Source organism: Ictidomys tridecemlineatus, chromosome 3 (assembly GCF_052094955.1).
Source record: "Ictidomys tridecemlineatus isolate mIctTri1 chromosome 3, mIctTri1.hap1, whole genome shotgun sequence".
Taxonomy (NCBI): Eukaryota; Metazoa; Chordata; class Mammalia; order Rodentia; family Sciuridae; genus Ictidomys; species Ictidomys tridecemlineatus.
Genome location: NC_135479.1, coordinates 46,831,540 through 46,843,055, shown reverse-complemented (window position 1 = coordinate 46,843,055; position 11,516 = coordinate 46,831,540). Strand labels below are relative to the sequence as shown.

The 11,516-nt window shown below is 45.3% G+C and overlaps 1 pseudogene; it reads right to left on the bottom strand.

Annotated features, from left to right (window-relative positions):
* Positions 1–5,737: 5,737 nt before the first annotated feature.
* On the bottom strand, positions 5,738–7,772 carry LOC144375803 (melanoma inhibitory activity protein 2 pseudogene; annotated as a pseudogene).
* Between the last annotated feature and the right edge of the window lie 3,744 nt (positions 7,773–11,516).

The following is an 11,516-nucleotide window of genomic DNA, read 5'->3' as shown; positions in this document are numbered from 1 at the left end:
CCATCAGTCTGTCCCTTTCATCTATGGACTAGACCCATCATCTCAGGCCTGGTCAGCAGCACAATCTGCAGCCACACACTGATGTGCCAAGAGCCAGCATTAGGATCCAGGATGATCCCAGACCTGCCTGTGGAGGAAGCGAGTACCCAGCACACCACGCCTGTCTCTGCCTCAGCACGCCTGGTCCTGCTGCCTGTGCGCTGTCAGCTGAGCTTGGCTCAGGTGTGTCTAGGATGGGGTTACCCTGGTCTTTATCTTGGCATTTGTTTTGTCTTGACCTGGCTCAGCTCAGCCTGGACTTGGCCTGGGCTTTTAGTCTTGTATGGACCCTTGGCCTTGTGACTTATCCTACTCTGTTTACACAGGCTTCTGTGTGCTCCTAGATTTAACTTCACTCCAGGTATGTCCAAGTCTCTGAATGAGCCCCCCAACCCATGGAGCTCCCTTGGGGACAGCTGCTTGGTAAAGTGCCTGTCATCTCACTGGAACAGTCAGGCAGAACAGCCTCATAGGCCACAGGACAGGACTCGGCCTCTTCTTAACCGGCCCCTGTCTGCATCCTTCCCTGGAGGGTGCTGCTAGTACCACACAGAGCATGGGCCCAGGGCGCAGATGGGCCTGGATTCTGGTACCTGCTCTGCCCCTCGTTGCTTAAGTTCCACTGACAAAGTCACATCAATCCCCTGAGCACCTTTGCCGTTTGGAAACTGAGGGGATCCCTGCTCCCTTACAGACTTGAGGCAGGTGGTCCATGACATCAGGTGTGTCAAGCATCCTGCTGAATCGGGGCAGGAAAAAACCTCTCAACTTAGGAAAGCTCTTTACTCCCCAGTTTTACCCCAGGATGGAGCCAGAAGCTCTTCCTACCCTTGTGCCTTTTCAAGTCACACCAGACCTATGAAGTCCCTTCCCAGTGCCCCTCAGTTCCTGCTCCCACATGGCCGACATGCTCTATGCTCACATCCTCTCCCTGTTCCCCTCCAATCCTACTGCCTCTCTCCTCCTGCAAAAGGAGGCTCAGTCCCACTCCTTGAGCTGGGTGCTGGGGCACAGGCCAGTCCTGCAGCTCAAGAGAGCGCCCTGCTTGTTCTGGAGGGTGATGGTGCCAGCTCTGTGGCTGTGCCCTTCTTGAGGGTGGCCTGCAGGTCTGGCTGGAGGATGGAGCTTGCACAAGAATGCTCCAGGGGGGTGGGCTGGGGATGTGGCTCAAGCCGTAGCGTGCTCGCCTGGCATGTGTGGGGCACTGGGTTCGATCCTCAGCACCACATAAAAATATAATAAAGATGTTGTGTCCACCAAAAACTAAAAAATAAATATTAAAAAAATGTTTCTCTCTCTCTCTCTCTCAAAAAAAAAAAAAAGAATGCTCCAGGGCTACTGGGAGAGAGCTTCAGAGAGAGGGAGGCAGCACTGCAGGGCTCTGGAGGAAAAGGGCAAGCAGCCAGGGCAGAGGCCTGTGTGGGAAAGGCTCCTATATACATCTACTAGACAAATACACCTTCCCCCAAACCAGCTAATGAATGCATGCATCATATTCCACAGACACGTACCTGTGGACTGTGGACCAAGGGACACAACTCCAAGGGCAAAACTTCAGAACCAGAACTGTGCAGAGAGGGGGTGTCTTGTTCTGAGACCATCTGACAGCTGGGTCTGTTCCTGCTCCCTGTGGCCTTCTGTGCAGCTTGCACCATGTTCTGCCCACTCTGTCCAGCTTCTCAGCTCCTTCACCTTCACTCTTCATCACATGGAGTTTCCTCCCTGGGTCTGAAACAGAATTTTCTTATCACACTGCACTGCCCATTTCACAGGCTCATCCTGCCTTACTGGATAAACACTTCCTCCTGGCCCTTTCAAGTGCTTTACAATTTCTAGAAGTGGACAAGTGAGCCAGAGTTCCTTCTGATTGTCCCATCTGCATTATTGAGCCCAAGGCATGTGTGCTGAGGCTGGGTTGTGTGCTGGTCCAGTTATGAACTTACTTTCCATATACTTCCTACTAGCTTCTTGGCCTGTAGTTTATTTGGAAATATCCATTTCAACTCATCCTCAGTGACACTTGATATTTTCATTTTAAGAAATGACTTTGCTGATTAGAGGGTGGCTTTGCTTTTATTCATGTTTCTGAGTGCCAGATCCTAAAGCCCTACTAAGGTGGATGCGTTTGCCCAATCTCTCAGTTTTCAGCGATTTCTTTTTCTCCTGAAAGTCCCTGTTGGTTGCTCTGAATGAAGGTATATATGGTTTTCTTAAACTCTAACTTCAGGTTCAGAGGAGCCCTGCAGAGCCCAAGCCAAGCTGTGATCTTTGGTTTGGGTTCTTCTAGAGGGAAGCAGTGGTGGAGGCTCCAGGAGAAGAGTCATTTGGAGGGACCAGAGGGCCAGGAGAAGCCTGGGGAGGGAGAGCAGCCCTGGAAGCTGGATGGAAGCAGGGGAGACAGCAAAAGGGTATTAGTCTTCACAGCTGGGCTCTAGGACAGAGCTGGCCCTGTGGCCCCAAACCCTGCCAGCTCTGCTGCATCCTCTCTCAATGCCATCTGCATATTTCCTTGTGCGTGGGAACATGCGGTAGAAGCCATGCTCAGCCATGGCAGGGTTCATGCTTGGACATTTCAGCCCAACCTAGGCTGCTAGGACCAGACTCCGGGCCTCCTGTTCCCTGCTATTCTCATGGCTTATGACCTGGGGATGTCTCCACCGAGTCTTGCTATCACCTGAGTCTTTTTCAGTTGCAAATATGGCGTGCTCTACTCCAGGTCCCTTCCTAGCCATGCAGAGTACGGGTCGCATGAGGCATCTACAAAAGGAAAATCGGCAATCACCACCTGTTGCAGGCTGGTTTACTGTTTTGATAATTGTCTCAATTTAATGATGAGATGGAGAAAAGGGTAATAATGCAGGAATGTTTATGTCTGTAGTTATTCCGTTGTGAACAGCTACAAAAGTGTGTGGAACTACACTTCCAGTACTCAACACTAGCATCCATTCAACCAGAACACCCCTTTGCCCTACACAAAGTAGTGCAATGCACATGAATGTTCTGCTTGCTTTGTTTTTGTCTTATGTCTAAATGAAATTATCAACAACATTCTTGTCAGAACTACACTCAATATTAGCCAGTGAACACCACAAGCAAATTCTCTCTTGAATCAGATAGCAGTGAAGCATTTGCTATGAGATTGATCTCATCAATGGTGGTTCTGTGGCAACCATCACCTGGCTACAGATACACAAGTCCAGCCTGAACTGAAGCATTTGGTGAAAAGCCCTTGATCTTGTAATTTACAATCAAGAGAGGTTTATTTTAAGATGACTTGTGAAGTGCATGTACCAGTGAAGTTAATAATGAGTCCACAAGTGCTCTTCAGAAAGCCTGCTGATCCACATCCAATGGAACCACAGGTCGGGTGCAGGGAGGAACCCACTGATGACCTCTGAAGTCCCAGGAGGGCTAAGGGGCATGGCACACCACTGGGTCAGGCCCAGGACAAAGCAGGGCCCAGGCCCACCCCACTCAGATCCTTTCCCCACTCACCTGCTAGGCCTGGAGCTCTTGTTCATGCCCTCAGTGCTGCTCCTCTCACTGGGTACAGAGCAGAACATGGCGAGTATGTCCCCAAAATGCTGGACTCAAGATGGGAAAGGAGAACCCACTCTCAAACCCCAACACTTCCTCCAGAAAGGAACAGCCAGGACAGCCAAATGTCTCCAGCAAGCATCACAAGCTGCGGCCATGAAGGTCAGCTACACATTTAGAGCAGCCATGCACCCCACCATGGGCAGCCAAGAAATTCAAACTCCCAGTATCTCAAGAACCCAAAAGAAACCATATAACAAGCTCTAAAAAAAACAAGCAAAAAAGGAAATACTCAAAAGAGTCCAGATGGCTGAGTAGGCAGACCATGAGGCTAACAGTGGCTGTAGTCAGAATGTCCAGGTGACTGAGCAGACAGACCAAAGTGAATGAGAGCCCAGTAAAAAAGAGGATCCAGGATGAGGACAGAGGAGGACAGTGGCAGGCAAGCACCACTTACCCACAGGGCCCAGGGCATCACCGACAGGCCTAAAACAAGACCCAAGGAAACTGCTGGGTGAAGGGCACTCACCCTCACAGGACCCTGAAAAGATTGACCCAGGAGAGCTAGGACTCCAGACACAGAGGACACTGGGGACCAGCAGGCAAGGAGCGCTCAGAGGAGACTGGGCCCTGGCAGGCAAGGGGAACTCCCCCACAGGCCCAGAGGACACTGAGCCCTGGCAGGCGAGGGGCGCTCACCCACAGGGCCCAGGGCAGACTGAGCATTGGCGAGGGAGGGGCAGCACCCATGGACCCCAGAGGAGACCCACTGGGCACTGCTGGGCGAGGGGCGCTCACCCCTCAGGACCCAGAGGGGATTGAGCCAGGGGCGCTCAGCCAGGGACACAGGGGCCCTCCCAAGCAGAAACCTGGAGAAAGGGAACAGGGCTGGGACCCCGGGGAGCTGGGGCGGAGGCCTCCACAGGCGCACCAGCAGCACCCCAGAGAACACTGAGCAAGGCAGGGCGAGGGGTGCTCACCAGCAGGGCCCAGAGCGCCCTGGGGACTGCAGGCCGCCTGGGGCACTCACCCACAGCCAGCAGGCCAGGCCCAGCACTGCGGAAGGGAGGGGTGCTCACCCCCAGGAACTAAGGAAGCCTGAGCCCGCCCCCCAGGGCCAGGCCGGCTCCCCTGACTCCCCTCCACACTCAGGGCCACCCGGAACACCAAAAGCTGAGAATTATGTGTCTGATTCTTTTTTCAGTGTCCTAATAATTCATGTGTATTTTATGAATATCTTCCCAAAAACCAAAGACTAGGTAAACCTTTATCAGTGAACCATAGCAGAATGCAATTCTAAATTTCAGGAAAATGGGCATAAATTATAAAAGACAGGAACTGGGGTTGTGGGTCAGTGGAACAGCCCTCACTTAGCACATGCAAGGTACTGAGTAGGATTCTTAGAACCACATAAAAATTAATTAATTGATTGATTGAGTGAGTGATTAATTAATTAAAGGTAGAAGAAGAACTCAAATATGAAGAACACAAAGAAAAATAGGAAGAAGAAGAAGGAGGAGGAGGAGGAGGAGGAGGAGGAGGGAGGAAGAAGAAGAAGAAGTCATCAAGATGACTCAGGGAAAATGGGAACAGAGTAAGTTTAAATTGTGGTTTCCAATTCCAAAATGTTTCCTGAGAACTGCAACTTTCTTTGTCTTTGAGATCTCCTACTTCCATGACATGTTTAGTAGTGTTTTCTGGTTTACTCTTAATATGCTCTAGTTATTGTTTTATGGGAAAACTAGTTGACATGCCCCACAAGACTGAAAATCAATGAAAATCTTTCATTAAGCATAAAGTTCCTTTCACATTTGCTACAATCATAGTAAATACACTTCTTTCTATAAAGGAATTGCCTTTGTTGGGCATTTAAAATATCCCCAAAGGCTAGATGACATACATAAAAATCCCATTGTTGTTTATAGATTAGTGGATTAATCAAATTCAATGCTGTAATCTTTAGAGTAAAACAGAATGGAAATAATTTACTCATAGTATCATATTTAAACCATCTTTATTTCCAAAATACTATCCTAAGAATTATAGTTTTATTTAGCTTCAATCGGAGCAAAAGTATAATCACTTATTTAAGTAAAAGCAATTACTTAAAAACTAAAAATAAGAGGTAAGTCAAATTACTTTTGAAGAGAGATCAAAAACATCAGGTTTCTTGTTGATGTTCAGTAGCAGGCTCACTTGAAGGCGGAATGAAGCCTGAAGGGCACTCACTTCTACTTTCAGAATGCAGGGGTGGGGGGAGGAAATCCAGCTCTTGGAAGAAGGTCATGAGGAAAATACCTCCATTCATAGACATCTGGCATTGGAAAAAATGGAGGGGGTGGTGGGCCCGGTGGAAAATAATCTCGAGGTGCCCCATACCTGTTTCCTGGAGGAGGTGGAGGGAAAAATGGTCCTCTTCTCATGAACTGACTCCTTGGGTCCACAGGAAACAATTCGCCTCTGACTGGAGGAAAAGGTGTCAAAAATGAGCCGGAGCCAGTTGCTTGGTTTTCAGCAGAGAGAGATGAATCGGGCACATTGGAATCATCAACATTGATTTTGGTCTCCTTTCTACTGGATTGACTTTCTGAAGACATAGGCCCATCCTTTTTATCCAAAGAAGGCAGATTAGAATCTCTGAGTTCTGCTGGTCGCGATGGTCTACCATAATTCGAATAACATCCACCTTGCCAAGGAGGACCCAATGGTGAGGGACCATTGGGGGAATGCTTTCTGCCCAATGCTACATTTGAAACACCAAGTGCACAGGGATCTTCCTCTACAAGTTCAAATTGAAGCTGCCTTTCAGTTAACTTTTGTCTATTGCGAGCGTTTTGTTTCATGAAATAATGAAGGTTTCTTTCAGCAATCCAAACCGCCAACTCACTCTCATGTGCTTTTTTCTCAGAGTAAATAATCTTCCCCTGACAGGACTGAATGGTTCTCTCCAATTCTTCTTTGAGATATTTGGCTCGCTTTCTGTAGGTCTCCAGCTCTTCTCTTGTATGGCCCATCTCTTCTTTGACCTTGGAAAGTTTCTCCTCTTGCTCCACCCGGTAATTTTCCTCTACTCTGAGTTTCCTATGGAGTTTCATCATATTTTCTTGATAGCATTCCATCATGACTTTAAATTTCTGCTGAAGGTTCTCATTCTCACCTTCAAGCTGTGTATTTTCTGACAGCAAGTTTGCCTGTTCGGTCTTCAGACTTCTAATCTGTTCTCTAAGGTCTTCCTTTGTTTTCTCTACTTCAGATAAGGAAGCACAAGTTTGATATCTTTGTCCTTCTAAGGTTTCTAAGGAGGCCTTTAGCTTAGCGCTATCAACCAGTTGCTTCAAAGCTCCTTTGGGCTCATTATCCAAGTGAGCACCAATTCCTGATTCACTCGTCATTCCCCATTCCAAGTTCCCAATGTCTGTTTGGGCTCCCTTGCTTGGAGAAGACCTATCTTTCATCTTCAGCAAGCCTTCAGTCAGAGACTCCATGTGATTTTCTTTATCAGTTTGAGCTTGTTTTGCATGGAATTGAAAGTCTTCCAATGTGGTGCTCTCTTTACATTGGACACGTCCTTGTTCCCTCCATGCTTCAGCGTCTCCTTGTAAGATAGGTTGCTGACTTTGCTGAAGCTGGGAACATTCATCCAAGGCTTCCTTCATTGCCAGCTGAAGTCCTTCCTCACTCATTTGAAGCAGTCTCAAGTTTGTTTTAGTTTCAGCTATTTGTGAGCTGATTGATTCTGATTCATCTTCAAGGGACTTTATCCTTCTCGATATATCTGCCATGATTTCATCCTGTTTACAATGTTTGGCCTTTTGTTCTTCTAGCTCTTTTTCTAGAAAGAGTCTTTCATCCCCATGGCTAGGTTTGGACCTATGCAGCTTTTCATAGGTTGCCTCCAAATTTGGGACGTCTCTTGGACCCTTCTCAGAACTGCTGCCCTTTAAAGTTGACTCTAAGCCTTCAAGCTCTTTTTGAACAAGGCTGACTTTTTCAAGTAGTTCACATTTTTCTTCAATTCTTCTAGAAAGTTTTAAAGCCAGCTGTTTTTCTCTTCCCACATAAAGCCTGCTTCTAACACAATGAAAACTTCTCCACAAAAACAAGAGAAGAGCAAAACATCCAATAGCTCTACACATCACCAACTCCCAAGGAACACCATAAGGATTAGGGCCTGGCTTCATGTCTTCAGACAATGCTGCCAAAACCCTGCCTACTTCTTCCAGGACCACCCGCTAATATGGCTGTAGGGCAGTCCTTGGTGCCTCCATCAAGCTAAGTTGGCTTTGGCTCTTGCCACCACAACCACAGCCTGCCCAGGCAGGCCAACGTAGGCTGTGAACACTCAGGTGTTTGGTGAGGAACTCAAACCTGCACCAGGCAACGGAACAGACCACTGAGAACCCCTGCAAGGGGGGGGTTGTGATGGTGGGGAGCTGGGGTGAAGGATTCCCAGGAGCCTTGTGGTGCTCAAGTGCCCATCAGGGGAGTCTTGGCCCCTTCTTTCCCTAACCAGTGCATCCTGAAGTGTCACGGGTTCAAGTTCCTTCCACTCCAGCCAGACAGGAGTCCTCTCTATGCCTCCCACCCCTGAGTTTGGTTTAGGCCAGGCCAAGGAAGGTGGAGCCTCTTAAGTTTCTATACAGTCATAATGCCACTCAGTTTGATGTCATACAAATTCTAAAGCTTTCTAAACTGTCTCAACAGATTTTATGCCATATATTTATATTTGTACTGCTTGCCCTTTTGCTTTAATGACCCATTGCTTTCCCCGCTTTTGTTCTCTCCCTTTTTTCTTTCTTCCTTCCTTCCTCCCTCCCTTTCTTCATTTTTTCCTTTTTTTCTTCCTTCTTTACTTCCTCCCTTCCTCCCTCCCTTCCTTCTTTTTTCTCCCTTCCCTCCCTTTTCTTTTCTTGCAGTGTTGGGCTTTAAACTCCAAGGCCTTCTGCATGCTAGGCCAGCCCACTACCACTCAGCTATATCCCCAGACCTGCTGACTCTTTCTAGGAAGGTCATTTGAATTATTTCTAAAGGAGAAAATTCTCTTGATACACTACTTTCTTTCGTTCTTTCTTTCTTTTTAAAGCTGGGTTAATGACTTTTTTTTAAGTTTACCCATAACATTGTTTTTATTAAATTTTATTTTTTATAGAGCAAGCAACCATAAAAATTAAACAACTGGTTAAATAAGAACTGTTATTTTTGATCATTGTACTGTCTTTTTGTTTTACTTTATTTTAAGATATTTTTTAGTCTCACATGACGGCAGAATGTATTTTTACACATAATACATACATGGATTGTACATACATCAATCATATTGTCTATTCTATTCTGCTGCCCTTCCTATCCTCCTTACTCCTTCCCTCCTCTCCCATCCTTTTTATCTATCCAATCTAATGTGACACACTTTTTTTCTTTTTCTCATTAGAACATCATATATGAATTCTGTATAACAATGTTCTTCTCCTTCCATATTCTGTGCAACTTTCCTTCTCCCTCTTTTTCCCTCCCACCTTTCTTTCCTATTTAGTGGTAGTCTTCTTCTCATGCTCTTCCTCCCTATCCCATTTTGAGTCACCCCATTATATCAGAGAAGACATTTGGCATTTGTTTTTCAGGGATTGGCTCACTTCACTTAGCATAGTCTGCTCTAATGCCATCCATTTGCCTGCAAATGCCATGATCTTGTTATTTTTTAGTGCTGAGTAATATTCCATTGTGTATAAATGCCATATTTTTTTAATCCATTCGTCTATTGAAGGGCATCAAGGTTGGTTCCACATTCTAGCTATTGTGAATTGTGCTGCTATAAACATTGATGTGGCTGTGTCCTGTAGTATGCTCTTTTTAGGTCTTTTTGCTCTAGCCCGAGAAGGGGAATAGCTGGGTCAAATGGTGGTTCCATTCCCAGCTTTCTAAGGAATCTCCATACTGCTTTCCAAATTGGCTGCACCAATTTTCAGTCCCACCAGCAAAGTATGAGTGTACTTTTTTCCCCGAAACCTCGCCAGCACTTATTGTTGTTTGACTTCATAATGGCTGCCATTCTTATTGGAGTGAGATGGTATCTTAGAGTAGTTTTAATTTGTATTTCTCTGATTGCTAGAGATGGTGAGCATTTTTTCATGTATTTGTTGATTGATTATATATCCTCTTCTGAGAAGTTTCTGCCCAAGTCCTTGGCCCATTTGTTGATTGGGTTATTTTGTTGTTGTTGTTTAACTTTTTGAGTTCTTTGTATACTCTAGAGATTGAGCTCTATCTGATGTTTGAGGGGTAAAACATTGTTCCCAGGATGTAGGCTCCCTCTTCACCTCAGAAATTATTTCTGTTGCTGAGAAAAAACTTTTTAGTTTGAATTTGTCCCATTTGTTGATTCTTGGTTTTAACTCTTGTGCTATAGGTGTCTTATTAAGAAGTTTGGGGCCTGCCCCCACATGATGAAGATTAGGGCCAACTTTATCTTCTTTTACATGCAGAGTTTCTGGTCTGATTCCTAGCTCCTTGATCCATTTTGAGTTGACTTTTGTGCATGGTGAGAGAAAGGGATTCAATTTCATTTTGTTGCATATGGATTTCCAGTTCTCCCAGCACCATTGTTGAAAATGCTATTCTTTCTCCATTGCATGGTATTAGCACCTTTGTCTAATATAAGGTAGTTGTAATTTTGTGGATTTGTCTCTGTGTCCTCTATTTTGTACCCTTGGTCTGCCAGCCTGGTTTGGTGCCAGTACCGTGCAGTTTTTGTTACTATTGCTCTATAGTATAGTTTAAAATCTGGAATCGTGATACCACCAATTTCACTCTTCCTGCTTAGAATTACTTTAGCTAATCTGGGTCTCTTGTTTTTCCAGATGAATTTCATGATTGCTTTCTCCATTTCTGCAAGAATGTCATTGGGATTTTGATGGGAATTGCATTGAATCTGTAAAGTGCTTTTGGTAATATGGCCATCTTAATAATATTAATTCTACCAATTCATGAGCAAGGTAAATCCTTCCATCTTCTAAGGTCTTCTTCTATTTCTTTCTTCAGGGTTCTGTAGTTTTCATTGTATAGCTCTTTCACCTCTTTTGTTAAGTTGATTCCCAGTTTTGTTTTTTTTTTTTTTTTTTTAGGATATTGTGAATGGAGTAGTTGTCCTCATTTCCATTTCAGAGAATTTGTCACTGATATACAGGAATGCCTTTGATTTATTGGTATTGATTTTATATCCTGCACTTTGCTGGATTCATTTACTAGTTCTAGAAGTTTCTTGGTTCAATTTTTTGGGTCTGCTAGGTATAGGATCATGTCATCGGCAAATTTGCATCCACACACCACACCAGCCTGCAGGGATCCTGATGTTGTATCATCAAACACTGATCCCAGTTTCCCAGAACATGTGTTGGTAAATGTGTTACTTATTTTTTCACACAACACCCCACTCTTCAAAGGGAATTGTAGCAGCAGGAAGGGGTGAATCCTAGGTTGATCTGCAGATTGCGGGTTTGGGGCTGGTGTCTGGAATCTTACTGGCAAGCAAAGCCTCTGGGTTCTGCGTTGTGCTTCCCACTCTGGTAGAATCTGTGAGAGGTTCACTGTATGGTGTCCTGTCACATGCTCTGAAATGTAGTTTTTCCATCATGGCAGGACCTGGTGGAGAAGCATTTTGACTGTTTTCTCGGGTCCATGTGTAGAGCCCCCAGACACAGTATCTCCTCTACTCTGACATCTTAGTTCTCTCCCTGAAAATCTCATCTGGTTTTCACTTTCTAAGAGGAATACCATTGATCGTCATTGATTTTGATCGTAACTGCATTAAATCTGTTTAGTGTTTTTGGTAGTATGGCCAATTTGATAAAATTAATTCTGCCCAGCAAAGAGCAAGGTAGACATTTCTACCTTCTAAGGTCTTCTTCTATGACTCTTATTAGGGTTTTGTAGGTTTTGTTTTATAG